Genomic DNA, 20,359 nt, shown 5'->3' with positions numbered 1-20,359 from the left:
ATCTGTTTCAGTATCTGAAAGAAGAGTACCATATGTTTGATCTGTTTGTTAATAATTCTGCAGCCCACCAGAGGTACAACCATTGCTATTCAACATGAAATACTTTGAAAAAACATAGGTTCTCATCTGCTGAATAGTCAATGTTTCACAGTGCCGGAGTTACAAGCAAGGACAAGACTAACAGAATCCACCGCAAGATGTCCAGATATAAGTTATTAATGATGTCATGGTTTTTATTACTGTTTTCTCCTTCCCCCAGTTTCTGTAGCTCTTGATGCCATGAATGCATAGATTTGATGAGGTGTGCTAGCCAGGGATGAACCTCAGTGGTGTGAATGGTGTTCATTTTTAACATTTCTTAACTTCTTATGACTCGGTTGTCCTGAGCAGGTTTTCCAAAGACCAATAAAATAAAGCATGTAAAAAAAAATTATATATATATATATATATATATATATATATATATATAATATATATATATATATATATATATATATATATATATATATGATACGGAGTATATTCTGGGACTATGATATGTAAGACCCCACGATCACAGAATGTCTTCTTCGGTCTTAGATTAAAATCGTGTGAATAGATTCTTTGTCTAAGGTGATTCCAGTCAGGCCTCCTGTGGACATAAAGGGGTTGAAGAAAGTTTGCTGTAATTTGCTTTTCTGTGGATACTCACAGGGGTGGCTCGCTGAGTAAAGCAACGTCATGCTAGTGTGGTTCAAATCCAGCTGGTGCACAGTTGCTGATCTTGGTCCCTTTTGCTTCCCACAAGGTCAGGGAGGATACCTGTCTGGACATACAGTTTACCTCACTGTATTCCAATCAGGTCCACAACAGGTCCAGAGGGATTCCTCCCAGACCTGGTTTAGGTTGCCCTCTGGCCTTCATTCGTTCTGCTCAGTAAGGGGTTTGTAGAGACAAGGTCACATTTATGGCTTTTCAAATTGGGTAGCAAACCAGGAGTGCAACTGATAAATTAGCTCCAACTTACGTTCCCAGCGATGTGTCAGTGGCATCCTTCCTCTCCCAGGGCTCAAACCCCAACTCTACAGGGATTCGCTTACTGCATACAAAAAAGTCCTTCTCAGAAAGCACTTTCATTAACAATTGCAGACTGACTTGCATCACATTTCTTTTTTTTTTTTTTTTAAGGTTGTTGGCTCTTGCTCATGTGGAAAAACTTCCTCTTTACTGCAGTGTAGGTGTTTCCAAGTTTAACAGAATTAAAGGAAACTCCATTTTTTTCATTCTGTTCTGCTTGCCTGCCTTATGAGAGGTAATTTAATATAAACAGCTATTAAATTCCTCTCACAGAGGAGCTGAAAAAAGCTGTCTGCTTTCTGATAAAGTAACATTCCATAAGGTCATTTAATGGAAAAACCAAACACGCAAACTCAATGGAATTGCAGTGTTCATTTGAATACAATTGTCGGACACTGTGGATTCATTTTAAGGTTAATTTAACTCACCTACATTTTTTAGTCTGTGCTCCCAAATGAAGTCTGATGCTGCCATGTAGCAAAAGCCAAAGGGGTGACATTTGACCCCTTTGTTTTAAACAGGTATCCAGTACATGTGTGCTACATTCAAGGTTATTGATGGGGAGGAAGGGGGTAGAAAATGTATACAGATGTATAGACAAGGCATTAAGGCACTGAAGGATTAGTTATTGTTATTTTTCAGGATGAAAAGGAGGAGGGGATGCGTATTTAAAAATTCTTGGATAGATTTGAGCTGAGGCACTGGTAATTTAAGAATTCTCTTACAAGCTATCTAAGCAGTCCCTTTGGAGCACCAGTACAGAAGCCACAGGGAGGAGATAAAAAACTTTGGAATTATTTTCTCTGTGGCATTTTGTACAACCATGGACAGGCCTGCCTCAGAAAACAAATTGATACTATAAAATGTGTTTACTCAGGGCTGCATCACCCTGACACTTATCAACCAGAAATATCACTGCCGTTCTAAATTACCTTGGAAAAGATCAATAGTTTATTTAAACGCATGCAGAAGTAGAAGAAAAAAAAACTGGAATCGCCATAAGGGAAAGGCTGTTAAAAGATTTATTTTAAAAGGAAGGAGAAATAAATGAGCTACAAGCCAGCAAAAGCAATTCTCGTGAGTGATAGAGTGAGCACTCCTTTCTTTTTGCAACGCAATTCAGTTTTAGAGAAGCTTTTACAGAACATCATTAGTGGACGATCCATTAATAGCGCTTTCCTTCAGTCAAAGGTGTGAAATTCATGCCTTCCATACCGCGGTGAGCAATCAGGGCCATCTCTCTAGGCCAGCCATTGAGGACAATGTGATTAATAGAGAGCTGCTCCTAATATAGGGAGATATGCACATTTACATTTAAAGGGGCTGACAGTGTTGTCTTAATGGTGAGTTACAATTTCATTAAACACACATCTGAGACAGGAGTTAAGCATAACATCCGTAATATTGGGCTAGATTCTCAACCCTATTTAATCCAAATCATCATTAGCACTTTTTTTTTCAATTATGATTCTAAAACAAATAAAAGAACATCCTGAGGCTGTTGACTAGCTGATCATTTCAGTGCTTGAGGTGCTTAGTTCTGTTTCGGTCATTTTATTTGATATTTTATTAGGTGCAGAAGAATAACATTTGTGAGGTTGCCTACTATACCAACATGTTTCTTTTGTAACGCCTGCTGAGAAATTGTCCTTAAATTTGTCTGCATAGCAAATACATTTCCCTCAGCGCAGTATGCATCTCTTACAGACAAAAAAAAACCCTCCTTTCACCCACGTGTTGTCAAAGTGCAGATATTTTAAACCCTGCTGCTCACAGTGGTTTTCTATTCGTAGTTGTTCTTTTTGTGTTGTCTGTCACGCCACTGAAAGAGGAAGTCACATGCAAACAGACCACCATGACTGCAAAACACTACTGTATCACCATGGATACCTTTCACTAACAAGTGTCTTCAATGGGATGAAAAGAACGTTTTAAACGTCTGTGTCTCTGTGTGTGTGGAGAGTCCAACCGCTTTATTAGGCACAAAAAGCTATTTGAGATCTACAGGACATGCCGTGCATAATACCTGAAGCACTAACATGATTATTAGCTGGTCAACAAATAAGTAAAAGTTAGAAAGGTATTTCTAATTTTGCATTATAACCAGGAAGTCAAGGACCACTACGTAGTTAAAAAGATTTCAGGAAGGAAAAAAAAAGGTTATATAAAATCGTGGAGAAAAGACTACCAACCATACCAATTATATTCAGTTACTCAGCCTTCATGAGAAGCAGCCTTTTGCATTAAGAAACTCTCCTCAGCACATAATGTGAGCTTTTAAAACAGAGAGTAATTGTTTTAAATCACCGGCCTCTCTCACGCTCAATGGTTGATGACGGAACAAGCATTTAGGTTGGGAGTTATTATCATAAACACCATTTAACCACAACCTTGAATACAGTACTTAAAAAAAAAAAAAACTGCTGCCATTTCGCTCTGCATAAAAGCAACAGGATTAAGCAATTTCATCTAAAACATTAGTGAGGGAAATAAATACCCCAAATTACTGATATTGTACTTTTCACAGCTGGCGCTGGAAGTGTCCATTTTAAGCTCAACGGCAAGTAAGGAAAAGTAGTGGAGATTTTCAGATACTAAATCACAAAATCCAGCCAACTCTTGCAATGTCCTCACCTTCCAAGATCATCGTGAACCTTACTCAGTTTATGAATGGGCTTGCCAAAGACAATATCCCTGGACAATTTCAAATTAAAGTCACTTCAAACACATTTTTTATAATAAGTTTAAATACTCATTCTTCCCCTTCCCCCAATTTCAACCAAAATCAACATTACAACCCCAGGGGTGTTGACAAAATATATACATAAATAGTACTCATTTTGTGCTTGAGGAACAAAGATATGGAAGTCAGGGCTCCATTCATCTCCCGGGAACCCCGGGCCAGCACAGCAATGAGCCAAAGCCCATGACTCCCTGCATGGAACACACTCACAGAAGCACCACAGCAGATAGCCAGCATGTAACTGGGAGCTCATCTGCCTTGAGACAGTTTAGCCACTTATCCAATGTCAATAGAATATACCTGACCCATTCTGTGGCCTTGGGTCACGATGCAGGCCCTCCATGTCCTTCAGTCCCAGTACATCTCTAAAAAAATACATAGCTGCAGGATCTTCTTGGGTTAAAATAACACTGAAATGTTCCCAATGTATTTGCATGGTGAAGTCAATTGCTTTAAATGATGATGAAGTACCTGTTGAAAATATTTTAAATTGTGACACCAAAGTAATTGACTGATGAGATTTCGCTGCCGTTGTGGTTGGTGCTGTATTTTTGATCGATGCTCTGTTGTGAAACTTTTAAATTCAGCACTTACCTCCAGGATAAAACAAAAACAACCACCTAGGTCTCAGCACGACTTATAAATGTAGGATTAAGTAACTTTACTGTTTTTTTGTTTTGCTTTTTTTTTGGGGGGGGGGGGGGGGTTAGGCAAAGGCAAAATTTGTCTTGATTTGTTGATTGGGGCTACAGTCTAATTGAATAAACAGCACTACAGTATCGTTTTATTTCATGTGCTTCGGACTCGCCAGTATTCTTTTTTGCTCTCAAAACACATATGGTCTCTTCAGCTTGTCACACCAGTTTGCTTGATTTTGGGCCAGTCTAATGTAAAATGGTCCTCCAAGACCCACCTGTTCTCTCTTGCTTTCCATGCTCTTTAAGCATTATATCTGCTATTATCTGCTCTGTTGCTGCTACTATTTCATGTATTATGCTACTGTCATGTATTATGCATTTTCCACTGTATTTAATGTACTATTTCATGTATTATGCTACTGTCATGTATTCTGCACTTTCCACTGTATTTTATTTTTTACTGTATATCATGTATTTCTCTGTATTTAAAGTATTATGGATTTTCTTGTTGTTATTGCATCTTGTAAAGCGCTTTGTGATCCACTATGAAAGGTGCTATATAAAATAAAGATTGATTGATTGATTGATTGATTGATTGATTGATTGATTAAAGGTCATGATATTCAATGTGACAACTGAGTATTTATCTTTATAGAGATTTCTTTTTTTTTTTTAATGCAGCAGTGTTTCAGTAACAGATTATGTCAATTGATCACATGTTAACTCACTGTAGCTTTTTAGTCCCTACTCAGCAGTAGTCATGGCCGTTTATTTATAGAAGAACATGGCTGCATGCCATGTGTTATTGCAACTCTGAAAAACCGGATATTTACAAGGAACATTCATGGCTTCACCACATAGGCAAAGCCAGGGCAATGTACTCCCCAAGCTGCCCCTTCAGTCAGCCCTGCGCTGATAAAAGGCTTTCTCTTTAGTTAACAATTTCCACTGCAGTTTTGAAATAAAATAAAAAAAAACACCAAAAAACACTCACTCTGCCAAAAAAAACCCTGCTTAGCCATTAAATTGAAACAAAATTCAAAATCAAAATGCCACCTGCTGTGAGCAGTGACAACTCAGCAACCTGTCACAACAGTAACATCAAACAACACTGACAGCGCCAACTAAAATAAAGGCATACCATAATTAAAGTTACATTGGCTCCACACACAGGCTTCCATATTTCAGTTATATGAATCATTAAGAAAAGTTTCAAAACTTTTTTTGTGATATGGTAATAAAAGTCATTGCCATTTTGAACACACACACAAACTCAAAATTATAATGATGAACTGCCTTTCTGTCATGCCGTGACATTGAAGTAGAACTACAACTTGCTCTTCACCAACAGTATCACTGAATCCCATTAGAATTGTAGCTCTAAGGAGTAAACATGAGCAAAGGCTGAGCAAAATGACCTTTGAGATTTTAGAAAATAAATGCATGGACCTTTCACTCTCTGACTTACCATCGTCTAGTATAACGTCCCCGGCTAAAACTGCCTCATCAAATGAGGACCTGAGCGAGGTGCCCTTTAGTGTATGCATGTCGATTCCATCAACAAGGAACACATGATGCCAGTGTGTCTATCTTGAAGGTCACAGCTCCAATGTAGCTGCTGTAGCTGCATTCTATCGATTCTGCTCTCTAACTATACTCCGGTTTATTAGATTATTTTGTTTGCGTGTGGGTGTTTGCTTGTTTTGTTTATTTGTCTTTCACCGGTGCCCTGTAGTAGTCTTTGTTTTGTATAAATAGTTAATTGGGTGTTTATGAACAAGCATTTATATTAGATTGGCTGCCCGCCTGGGGATATGGAATCAGTAATGTATGAGCGCACAGCTTGCCTGCAAAGGGAGACTGCAACGCAATACCGGTATGTCTAATCTTCTAAAAAATAATAAAGAGGATTAGAAAGGAGACCTTATATCTTAATGAGGGACTCCTGGAACTGCACAGCACACAATCCACATTGCTTTCTTCCAGGTTTTTAAAATAATTTAAAAAAAAAAAGGTTTTTATTGGCTATAATTTCTAAAAGCCATTTTCCTATCTTTTGCCCTCAATCAATGTTCCTCTATGTGGTATTTTGATGCCCTTCCTAACACAGCATAATTTACCATACAGAAGAAAGTCTGCAGCCAACTTCACAAAAAGAACGCATCACAAGACTGTCACAAGTGTAAATGCAGTTAAATAAAATCAGGTTGAGACATCTTCAGCCTATTAAAGCATAATAACATAACATTTAGGGTTGGGTTTAACACCTCTAGTGCATCCGCTTGTGTCTGTTTACTTGTCAAACAACCTTAATTAATACAATAAATACAATTCTTTAAAAAATGTTCTGTTACCACTCGATTCTGTATAGACAAGAAGACCTATGTTGAAAAAAGCTAACCAAACATTTGCATATGGGACTACCAAGATTTGTACAGAAGGTACTAAAAAGGTTATGTGGACAAGAGTATTGAATATTTTTCATCTTTATAGAGATTTCACAAAGAAACAAAAAAAAAACCCTGTAGGGCAGGTAAGATTATGTGTCTGTCGGACGAGTGAACTGTTTTTTGTTTCTCCTCCTGTTCCTACAGTGTTGTGGAGGGGTTGATATGATATGATGGAGCGATACAGCAGCATGAACAGACAACCCTATTGTTAGATCTCTCAAACGTATTAATACACTAGCCTGGCAGGCATTGATCTGTGAGACAGTTGATCACATTACCTCTTGTAAGATGTCATGTGTACCAGCCTGCCTGTCAGATGTTTTACAGAAATACACTCTTGAAAAAGATTTTCTGCTCACGTAGTTTAAGGAGGCAGCTGTATTCAAGCTGAGTGAACTGGCAATGCTGTACTAATCAAAACAAAAAAAAAAGCAAACATACATATAATAATAATGATTAAGGAGCTGCACGTTCCTTTCCTGTCTAGGCTGTCTTTAAAAGTTCATGCTTTTTTAAAAAAAAAAATAGTATTTTAGAGCAGCGGTTCCCAAATTGTGTCTGCTGGTTTTCTTTCCACCTGAGCGCTCAATTACTTAACTAGACCCTTAATTGAAATGCTAATTTGCTTAATTAGATTTTTTCTAATTGTTTTTGGCTCTTAACAGTTGCATATGTCAAGTTAGCTGTAACATTTTCTAAGTAATTTGAACTCTGCAACTGTTTAAGAGGTGAAAACAATTAAAAAGCTCCAATTAAGCAAATTATCAGGGGGGGTGGTGGTGGTGGTGGGGTGTCGGTTCTTGGTCTTTGTTTCAATTGAGAGAGAGAGAGAGAGAGAGAGAGGCCCAGAAGAACTGTTGGAAAGAAATGTAAATCAAATTGTATTGGGACATAATGTGTAAAAATAAAGAAATAAAGAAATAAAAGATCTAATCTGTCAAGCAGATAAAACATGGTGCTTATATTAACGGCTGGGTATCTTTGTTTTTCGTTTTATTGAGACACCATTATATCAGGGCGCTCTTTTGTTTGGGGTGCTTTATGAGCCACTCAGCTGCTTTTGAGAGCAACTGGGGAGTCTGGCCTTCTCCATGCCACAGTCTGAGGAGACCCATTCCAGTGCTGTGCTCGCCTCAGTAACCCCCTGCTGTCGAGGGCCGCCTCGCCTGCAGCTCAATTTCACACAATTATCCCATTAAATATTAATAGCTAATTAAAAGCTGGACCGTGTACAATTTTAATTGGGATTTGTGTCAGGGAGAGTGAAGATAAAGGGCTATAAGACTTTGGCATTTAGAATAAATAATAGAATATGATAACTAATATACTGAATGCATATTTATTATTTGCACAATGAAAAAATAAACATACCTCCCTCCTGGATAAATGCAGTAACAGAACTCCTTGGGAGTCACTAGGTCTTTGACAAAAAAAAAAACTTTTGCAAACCTATATCGATATAGTTAGCATGGCTGATAAAGTATGACCGATTCTCCAAAAACAAACAAACAAGCAAACAAACAAACAAACAAACAAAAACAAATTCTGCAATTGGTACATACAATGTTGCACCAGAAGGAATACATTACATTTTTTCTTTTGTTTTAATTGTTACAGTGCTTACCAGTATTCTGTATTTGCATTTCATTCATTTTCATGCTGATATTATGTTATATATCATTTTCATCTTCTAAATCCCATTTATAGCATTCTGCTTTAATACAGCTGTGAGAATACATTCAAGCTAGACTTTCAATATTCTTCACTTGTGGAGTAATTGACACAATATATGTGATATAGGTGAAGTAGAAAAGGAGCACAGTGAATTGGATAGATTTACAACTAACATATGTGCATTATAAATATGTATAGTACTGTATATGGATATAATTATTAACAGAGAGAGAGAGTTTGAACAGACTGGTAAACAGCAGGCTTCTTCCTTCATGAACTGCTCCAGTCTGCTTTGTTTCTAGTATTTGTACTCAAACAGAAATTAATGTGCTGTCAAATAATACAGCATTCCGTGCGGGGGCAAATTAATGGGAAAGTCCTGGGCTAGTTCATAAAGGGAAGACAACACAGAGAATTGAACAATTCACAATTAACATTAACACTCACACCCACAGAAGTTTTTTACATACCTATTCTGCAAGGACATTTCCTGTCCAGCTTTCTGCTAGCATTTGTGTTTAAATGTCAGATCCATGGGGGATTTTCAGAAATGTAAATACATATAAATCAATGTCATCCTAAGCAGCCAATCAAAGTTATCCCGTGCAAGTGGAACTATTTTTTTCTGTGCACTACATACTGCATCTCAACATGTGCATTTCACTAAAAATCTAAATGCTGTTGCATCTGATATAAGGAAACCTTTTGAATCTATATTTAGAATGCTAAAATGAATCTTTGCTCATGGTCAATGCTTGCATTGTAACAGTATAAAAGCTGGTATATACAGTATGAAGTTCATGTGTAAATGCACATTACTGACCTGAAGTATCATCCATGCTTCTCTTCCTCGCCTCCACTGTGACTGTGGTCAGCCTGCCTTCCTTCTTGTTTCACTAGTAAGCTGTAATCAGGGTTGACAGATCATCGCAATCAAGTAGGAGTTTTACTTTCCATCCTCCTCGGAGACTTCTGGTTACTGTGTGAACAAAATAGACATCCCTAAGTGCTATCTGCAGAAGCAGGGGCTGAAAATACAATTTGTGACATTCTAGCTCAGTTAAATGTTTCACTACAGCTTTATATGTAACCCCAATAAGTTTATGTTTGTGTGGGGTAAATCAAATTTAAAAACAAACTTAGAAACACAGGCCCATTTGGATAAATTAAATCAAGTTTGCAGTTCAAGAAATCTTGTGTCAACAGATTAAAATCACTATTGAACCTGAAAGAAAAAAATAGATTTAAAGTTTAATAAATAGGCTCACAACACTACAGGCCTTATGTGCAGGGGTGTCACCTGTTTTTGAGGAAGGTTTCCCAGGAATTCAACATGCCTTTCCAGGACACTAAAAGCCAGGACCATAAATTGAGCACAATTTAGATGAATCAGGATACAACATTACTGCAATGAACGCACAATATAAATTGGTTGTCAGTCGTAGTAATATTATCAGTGTTTCCTATTGGATGGTTATGGGATTTCCGATGATAATGTTTAACTTTTAACAAAAGCCCCTTTCTGTTCGGAGGTCCTGGTTTCTTATATCCCAGAGGTGCCAGCCCTTCTTATGGGTTTACCACGGTCCAGTGTTTCATAGGGTTCAGAGATTGTAAGTTGTACCCCAGGACACAGGCAGTAATGGCAAAACATGTCACTGCAGTATTGCTGGATGTAAGAGGTGAATCCAGTACACAGCCATTTCAGGAAACTGGAACAATTCCTTGTTTGAAGCCAGTTTCACTTTTGATTTGGTTGCCCTTCAAACTACAATTGAAAAGCATTGAAGTAGCATAGTTAGATAATTAAAGTTATGTGAAGTGCAGCTGAACAGCAATTTATGCAGATTAAATAGACCCATTGGTTAAAGGATTACAATGAATATTATTAAGCATAAAGGTTGTCTTTGAAATAATAAACGGCCAAGTAATTACCTGACAAGCCTTAACAGTGCATTAATCATATGATTAAGTGGCAATTTATATTTATTACAGTAAATCATAAAGATTTGTAAAACTGTTGCTTAATGCTGAATGGGGTATATTAATGGAACAGCCCTTTAATTGACCTGCAATTCTATTTAATCAATTTTAATTCTCTGAAGTGTCAGGTCTTACCTTTGAAGCACCATATTTACAGCAACAACATTTTTAACAGAGGAAAGAACTCCAGGCTCTTTGGAACTATCTGTACTGTCTGATGAGATATCGAGCAGTACATTGAACTTGATTACAGTCCATTAAACAAACAAAAAGAAAGAAAGAAAGAAAGAAAGAAAGAAAGAAAGAAAGAAAGAAAGAAAGAAAGAAAGAAAGAAAGAAAGAACACAGTGGAATAGCAGCATTGGTTCTGCACATGTTTGCACAGAAAATAACCCCTGGCAGATCTGCCCCTGACTTTTACCTTTCACAACTGCCAACTCCCGAATAATGATGAGTCACAGCTGGCTTGAAGATGTAGTTTCCAATGTGTGATTCAGGGATCTCAGACCCTCGTTGAGACCAGTCTCTGTTTAAACCAGATGAGACAGTTTCTAAGACTTACTAAGTACCACACTATAGACTGTTAGTGGCAGATGATTGGGTCCTAGGGCAGGGGCAGTCACATTTGGCTCTTCTAGTCTTGGTCTTTGTTCCAACCATGTTCGAGACTGTTTAACTGAACCAATTCACCCTTCATTAAAAGTAGTTCATTAGTTCATGTTACCTGTTAAACCTGGAGTGGAATGGCCACCCAGGACCGTGATTGGACACCCCTGTCCTTAGGTGACCGAACATGTGGTCCAAGTTGACCCTGCTTATGCAGCAGCTAGAGTTTTTACTGGACCCTAGAAGCACTAAGCAGACCCCCATGATCCCGACCCAGCTTCACTGGCTACATCAGGGTTCAGATCACAATCAGCTAGCTACTTGTCAGCCACCAACCCCCTTGGCCAGCGGGAAGCAGCTATCTCCAGTATCTCTGCACAGCACTCTGGGTGGCTGCTGGTTTCGTCACATTGCACCTTCTCTGTTGAACATTTTAATCCAGGTTAGAAATCTGGGATACTGCCACTATTTTATTGTCATTCAGGAGTTGTGAAGTCACAAATTTGCAACCAAATTATGGACAGTACATTGTTTTAAATGTTATAAGTGAGACGCTGCAGTGGTGTTTTCTATTGCTGGCTACAAAACACCCTTGACTGCTCAGAAATCTTACTTCTCCTGTGAACTACTCCCTCTGTATCTGCTGTAGCGTGTCCCTTCCATAAAGCAGACAGGGAAACATTGAACTGCTAATGGATGCGATGCAGCTGCCACAGACAGCATAAAAACCGTACTCCAGCACAGTTGATTTATTTGTTGAAATTGGCAGCCTAAATGTAAAATGCAAGTGTTAAGAACTATAGTTAATTATTTCGAGATAGGGGTGTAACTAGACCTCGTTGGACCCCAGGCAAAAGTGCTTTTGTAAGGGGGGGCCCCTGTTTTTCATTCTATTTGTATCCTAATGTAAAACTATGACACACTCCAAGTTAGTCCAAGATTAGGGATAATCAGGGTCTGTGAATCCAGCCATATACCAATAGAATTGTATTGCTATCACTAGAGCAGCATCACTAGTGGTTACAATAGTTTATGTCCTGTAACAATCTTTGATAACGCTTTTGCAGTCATTTATTTGTTCTGCAATGAAAATTGATTTGTGGAACAGCCTGAGCCTGTAATAGAAATAGCATGTCAATCCCATTGTTTTTTTTTTTACATCACTGTAATTGTAATTAAATTGTAATTCTCATATATAGACCAGCTTAAGCTACTCTTCCAGTAATGTACTAAAGACAAGCACACAGTCAAGAGCCCTATTTTACAGCGAAGGACACGTTTCAGAGAGAAATTGGAGAAAATTAAAACATTGTTATTTTACTTGATTTTCAACTGAAAATTGTGGGTTTGTCAAAGAAAACCCAGACACCTAATCGACAATAGTATGTTATTTGTTTCCTTTTTGAAAGTCAATTAAATATGGTTTTGACAAACTGGTTGAAAATAACCAATTTTTCTTCTGTCAAGAGGTCAAATCCCTGCTATCATACTAACTACATAAGCAGCGCAAATCTGTTTGAACTGGTTCAATTCAGACTGTACCACAAGTATGACAGGAGTACTTCATTCCCCCTGGTCTCTGTATGTAAACAAAGAACTCTGTAGAAAGTGTTCTGAATTGCAGACTCCCACAGTGCAGTAGAGCAAGGAACAGCTGAATGTACACCAGAAGACAAAAAAAAAACAACACAGACACCAAGTGGATCAGCTGTATTAGTCTTGTTTTTGTACCAGAAAACTGTCTGCACTGTGTGACTCATGCCATGAATCAATTGACCTGTATCCTTTGAATAACACAGAATATTTATATCAAGTGTCCACCGAAGTGAAGGCTTTCATGCTGTGAAGTGAAATAAAAAGGGCCTTGCAATGAAGAGGAAAAGTAACCCAAAAAAATCAAATATAAAAAGACCCATTCTGTCCAAGTCCAAACACACTTAACATATTCTAGTTGATTGATTAATGCAGTTCACATGACAGGGTTTTGGCAAAGGAGGCAGAATAGTTTGGACTCACTGAGGACCTGCATTTCCACTTTATGTAAATGAAAATGCTTGCAGGTGTGGCTCTTTTTAAATTGCTGACTTACAAATCTGTCTGAAATATCTTAAATTAACCCTCCGGTCCTACTTGTCAGGTAATATAAACAGGCTTTTTCCCCTTGTCACCATGTTTATATTACCATATATCCCAGGCAGGAGAGGAATACCAATAGAACAACACTAATGCAACAATTGCTCCCTAACAATTGCTCCTGAGGGACAATGTGCATACCTGCTATACTGCTATACTATACTATAATACCTGCAAGACAACAGGTCCATAACACAAGCTGTGGAAACATTTACCTGGTTATCCTTCATCCTAATAGATCCAGATATGACAATTTGTAATGTATTGTGTATGGAACATAGAGACTAGATTTGTTTGTTTGTATTTTTTCTTCTAAAAACATCAAATATGCCATTCACAATAGTATTAGTGCTATAGCATTTTCTTGACTGCTTTTAATTGTTATTGCACCAATACTTGGACGTCACGTAAATTACTTTGAGAACGTCTTTTACATTTCATTATTTTGCTCTAACTACAGCTCTCCTTTTTCAAGCAATTGGAAGCTGGAGATTTAGATTGTAAAAGCGCTGGGCTCGGTGCTTTGAATATTGCAGCACGGATACTGGTCATATCTAATTTGGGCTGATGCTTTCTGGATGTCTTGATTGATTCATACTGGAGATGGGGTGGGACCCCATTAAACATAATAGAGTAAATGACCTGCCAACATAATAGACAGTGTAGGAGCCCACCCAGCTAACCCAGCAAACTGCATTTTATCTTCCTGCAACTGCAGAATATGGGTCACATATACAAACTGTGTGGCTCCATGTCATTATTATTATTATTATTATTATTATTATTACTATTTTGATCAAAGACAAAACTTCAAGGCCAACACTGTGTAACAGGGCACAGCTGAGAGGTCAGGGGGGCGTATTCAAAGCTTCGAAGAGCCTCATCTGCACCTGTGCTCATGCTTATCGCAAAGGACCATTTTGGGTTGTCTATTACCAGTTGTGCTGTCTCAACAAATACTGAGCTCGTGCAAAAGCTTATTTAATGAGGCCCAATTTGTCTGTAATTGCAGTGACAGTGCAGTTCTAATGTAGACTACATTGACCCTGAATTGCAATTAAACTCGTTTAACTATACAACTGTCCCAATTTGTGTTTTTTCTGTAGTTAGACTGGGACATGATAAACATGGTGTCGTCCGAAAAAAAAAAAACAGCTTAAGCTTCCACAATGCAAACTAAAATAGTACATCTGTTAACAAAAAAAACATCAGCTTGGTGGTTAAATCAATTACAGTGTATGCACATTGCTATGAACTATTACTAGCAGACTACTGTGTTTTGCAACTTTGTCAATAGACCTCAATGAAGATAGTACAGTAACTGCTGAACTCATTTGATGACCCTCAAAGAAATGAGGGTCTGAAAAACTGCATTTAACCCACTTTGCATGTGTGGCTTATATTGAAGTCATTTTATTATTCCACCGCATGTCTTTTTTTAATGATGGCTAGGTACATTAGTATATTAATGTATCACACTTGATGGCTTTCGGCTATTTAAAAAGATAAAACTGTACTGTGCTACTGTATACCTTGATACACATTCACATTGAAAGATGCTTTTATTTTGCAAAGGAAATAGCAAATGTAGGATAAATAAGCCTTGTCACACATTAGTTGAGTCATCTCAGCTGGGTCTCCTTAAATGAATAACTAAAATGTATCTTTCTAGTGCCATTCGTTAAAAGAAAAAACCTCATTACAGTGACCGTGCAACACAGAGGAAATAAGAAAGCACTCCTTAACTCGTTGGCCATTGATGCTGCTATCAATTTCTCTTCCTTTGTCCGGGTGACACCAGACACTGAAGAGAACTCTCATTCTCATTCCTACCCTCTCTCAATATTATGGCCGACCCAGCGTTTGCAGATTCTGCTCAGCGATGTTTTTCCCACAAAGCAGAAAGGGGCAGCGGATGTGTTTACACAGTTTCTACAGAGACTGGCACCGAGAAGGCTTCTCGTCTCTGCCCATGGGGGCAAGTCTCGGCTCAGTCTCGAAGCTACCCTACTTGTTTTTTTTTTTTGCTGTTTCTCTCTATTTAGCGTGCTCCCACCTGTCTTTGCTCTTTATTCTGTTTAGGGTTATTCTGTGAAACCTGTGACCCTCAAACGTGCAAATGCACATCCTGATTACAATATGTAGCTGACTGAATTCCTGAGATACCAGTTTCCATGTCACAACAATGCTCTGTTTAATCCATAGCTTTTCTATGTGTTGCTGCTTCTTGTATAGCCCTCTTGAACCTGTTTATCCCTTGTGTTAGAGTAGCACAGAGCCAGTCTGTTAATTATCTCATTGAATTAAAAGTTTTGCACACGTTTTTGTCCTTTTATCCATCTGTTATTGAATATCTATCTATCTATCTATCTATTTATCTACTGTATCTACAGTATTTAACTATCTAACTGTAAAAAGCAAACTACAACAAACTTGAGATAAGATGGCATCTTTCTAGACATCGGGCAGTAATAAAAGACAAGCAACAGTCCAAAGAAAAGAGCAAAATCATATACGATATGGCATATGAATGGCAAACAGGATTACAACAGTCACAATTTCTATATATTTATGGATCAGTTTCACAAAGGATTGGATAAAAAAAAGATGAGTTCACGTTATCAGAATTTTACTTATTTATTTTTTTTGTAATTAAGAATCAGCTGAAACTATAATTAAGAAACATTAATTTGAAATGTGATTAAAAAAAAAAGTTTGCTAAATGAATTGCAGCACTTAAAATATCATCTTTTCATTGCTGTAATTCTCATGGTATATGAGATGTATATGTTTTCGTTACTGATTTTCCCGACTGAAATTTTCCAGGATATGAGGTATCATATTCTGTTGGTTGTAATTTTGCATTGTTAAGTGCATCTTGCATTGATTTCTGAGCTGTATAATTGCTGGAAAACATTATTTTGCAATTTTGCATGAGCAGTGGCCAAACAGTGACTGCACAACTTGTTTACTGTGCAAATACAACCCGACCGATATATGAGTCTTAAAATACACTGCTACTAACATTGGTATGCTAACTACAATGGATCAACTACCATGCGTCAGCAGCTGCCACTATGGCCTGTGTAATGATAAAGATGCTTGCTGAAGTCTTTCTTGACCTTCAGAGGTCTCTATTTTTCTAAAGTATATATTTTCACTTTAACAAGCATCCTCAAAAAGCCCAGTAAAGATAGGAATGCAATAGTAATTGGTGCAGGAAACTGTAACGTTTTTAGTACCATTAAAGACAAAATTACATCGTACCTAATGCTTGGACATCTGTCTTACTGCACACTGCCTCTGACCTATTAACCTGGGGCAATATGCTGTTACTATAGTAAACTTTTATAAGAGAGATACCACATACTGTTTTGCAACAAATGATGCAAATATAATTTGAGAAAATAATACTGAAACACAACACATGCTGAGGAATTCAAAAGTCTTACCCACCTATACTCACTGACCCATTTATAAGCACTGGCAGCGCATAGGCACAGACCACATTAAGCTTTCAGGTGCAGTTGGCAAGCACACTGATTAGATCCTCTGCAGCTACAAATTATGTGAGCCAAACCCCATAATATGACATTGATTCCACGGTTAAGTATGTCATTTTGAATGAGAATGTTTGTCTCAAATACATATTTTTTGCAGAGACAGGTACAACCTCAAACAACTGTGTGTGTGTGTGTGTGTGTGTGTGTGTATATATATACACACACACACAAGAATACAAAATCACCATGTAATCAACAAGCAAACAAATAAAACCGATAGCAGAACACTTTTCGAACTAAAGGCGTAATATAAATGAGTTATGATTTGTTGTTAGGAAACAGATACAATCATGTGTACGATTAAAAGAAAGCAAATGGAATAGGATTGTGGAGTTGAGCTCAACAAGTGACTTGCAGCTGCTTTAAAATAAAGACTATGGAGTGTAATGAACTAAGCAGCGTCAAACTTGAATACCCCCATTGTTTAAATCGTTAAAAGAAGCAAGTCTCTTAAGTGTACTTTTTTAAAAGTAAGCAAAATGACCTAATTTAATATTTAAACAGTGGGGATCTTTTGATCTGCCACTGTTTAGAATAATAGACCCCTACAGTATGTGTCACTCTTTATATTAACTGAGAAATAATTAACAAGAATTACAGTCATTTTTTGGGGGGTTACAGGTTGTAACTATTAGGAAAGTACCCATCATTATTAGTGATGATTATAGACACCCTTGAAAAACACCTTTCATATATTTTCTGTGGATATGTACATGTTTTACATGGCTGTTAATAACACTACAAAAGACGCGCCGCAGGAGTCGTCTACCACCCATGGCCCTACCAGATGTTACCCACATTTACCAAAGGTTTCTATTGACCCAAGCAACAGGGCAGCTTTTATAGCATGAAGTATGCAGCTACTCTGGGCTCTTATTTGCTTTTAAGAATGAAGAATCTGAGGCAAATCTGAACTTGAGCCTGAAAGCTATTCAGAACAAACCAGCTCTGGTTTTAACTGGGATCAAAACTTGACATGCCTGTGTAGTAAAATACTTACCCATGGGAAGAGGTAGTGTAACCAACACCATGAGCAAATACTTTGAACAAGGTGAATATGTTGAACACTACAGGCTGGTTTCACAGACCCCCGATTAGCAGTAGTCTTGGACTACTTAAAATAACATGCGTTAGTCCAAGTTTAGTGAAAGTCACTGAGGATTTATTACACAAATCAAGATTTATTTGAATGCTGTTTATGAGTGTTGAAGTATATGACTGTTTTGATAATAAACCAGCTTAGAGGATGGGTATTAAAGGGAGCTTGAATGATAGGTGACTACTCGTGCACTGAACACAAAGCATGGAGAAGAAAAGCTTTTTTTTTTTAACATTTCCATACAAATGGAAATGCTTTCTGAGATATTAGATGGAAGCTGGAAAGAATATTGAATGTTCTCTGTTAGATGTGCTTATTCTCAAGCTTCACTGACTTGGTGCTTGAAAGGTCTGATTATAAATGCACTTTATGATTTAAAAACAAAAGAAACATAATGGAGCTATTTTTTGTCTACGTCTTACTAGTTACCGTAAATGTAGGTGTATAACACACACTTATTCACAAATTGTAAGAGCATTTCTTTATGTATATAAAGGGCTGCTTGTTTTAAGGTTCTCAAACAGTATACTTGGGTTATAGGATTCTATATAGAGTACTGTACAGGGAATGGGCAATTTTCTCCCTTCCAAACCAATTATTTATTAACCTTCTTGATTGTGTATTTGAACCATTTAAACTTCCAGCCAGATGCATGCTATACACGAGGTTCGTACTACTTCACATGTTATGTTATTCATTAAAACAGACTCTGAAAAGCTTTGTGTTTAAAATTTTAAGCTGATTGCATGTGAAAGATTTAACTGTTCACATCAAAATGCAAAGGAAAATAAAAACGTAACCATCTGCAGTATAGTGGCAATTAGTCTCTGATCCAGGAACAGACAATATAAAGAACAACACGCTCTGACACGAAGGTCCCATGGTTCTCTAGCCAGCTAAAGGTTAGGGTTCACTGAAAGGGTTATAACAGAGCACTCAGAACTTTAAGAGCCAGCATGCTTGTAATTGACTTTTAAACTCAATCTGAGATATCTCAAAAAGCATAACGACTTCCAAGATACACACATCTCAATGTCATGTTTCCTTTCAGGGCTATTTATAAATGATAATCTCAAATTAAATGATGTATGGATTTAATAAAAGGCATGATTAACTTAATTATATCAGCACTCTAAGTAAGTTAGCCTTCCATATAGTGCAGTCTATTAGCCTTTCTGAAACCAAATTCATACATTTATTGCTGTTAAAGATGTGTTTTCATAACAAAATTGATCTGATTCATGACTTACTGTACCCATTTCTGCTGGGTCTTCTTATTTTTGGTTGTGAAGGACTATGTCAGGTGGTATACAAGGATGGGAGCAAGCGAGTGCTAGTTGGAGCTTATGAAACTTCTCTACCCTGTACCCTCCAAATGGTGTCAGCACTACTAGTGTGCAAACTGAAACATTTCCGATGAGGTCTTTATCTTAGCAGTAAATGAAAATAAATCCAATGTGAATTTACGTGCTGTAAGTGATCTGCAGCCTCTCTACACTTCACAGCGTGGGTCCCAATAAAAATGCACTTTTTGCACTTGCCCACTGGAGCCTAGTTCACTTTGGCTTGTGATGGAAGTTACTTTTGGTGTCTTTGACTTACACCTGATTCAAGAGCAGATTTCACAAAAGAATGGTAAAATGCCTCCATCAGGGGCAAGCCCATTTCTTCACCACACAGGTCTCAGATTGTTCATCAGATTCTTTCAGTGTCTCAATCACTAAGGGCAAACATTAGTCAGCTGCTTACAGGAAACGGTATCTGTTAAGAATTTTAAAAAGCCTCATTGTTTAAACACAGGAAACACTTACAGGCTGAAAACAGTACAAACAAAACAATATTTAAATAATCGAATGTCAGTAATAGACCGGAACAAGAAAGGATGAAAGCAGTAAAGATTAAGCTATTTGAAAACTGATAAGACTTGGGAATGAACTGCTGAAATCTGCAGTGTAAATAATTCCATCCGGAACAGATCACTGTCGGTGAGCAAGCACCGCGACGACTGAGAATGATTATATGAAAAGCAATTAAACTCTTGCGAACGCTCTGTGTACGTGGCACCGATGGGGGTTTGACGAAATGAACTGTGGAAAATGTAAGATGGAATCTAAATGAAGGCGCTAATGAATGACTCTCCAGATTTACTAGAGTTTCTGGGTGATTACCACTGTCCTGTGGGTAAGCATCTGGTTCTGTTTTTGCAGCTGCTCGAATCATTTCTGGTTTTTCTGCTGCACCACTATTTCTTTACATTTTCCAATTTCTAAAGAGATTCATTGTAGTTTTTTTGTCACTAGGATCTATGTGTTTGTTAACACTGCACATCAACACCCATAGATGTGTTTAATCAGAGGGTTTTTATCCAAAATATTGCCAAGTTCACACTTTTGTCATACGCGTAATTGTTTTGG

Source organism: Polyodon spathula, chromosome 23 (assembly GCF_017654505.1).
Source record: "Polyodon spathula isolate WHYD16114869_AA chromosome 23, ASM1765450v1, whole genome shotgun sequence".
Taxonomy (NCBI): domain Eukaryota; kingdom Metazoa; phylum Chordata; class Actinopteri; order Acipenseriformes; family Polyodontidae; genus Polyodon; species Polyodon spathula.
Note: the sequence above shows the minus strand (reverse complement) of the source record.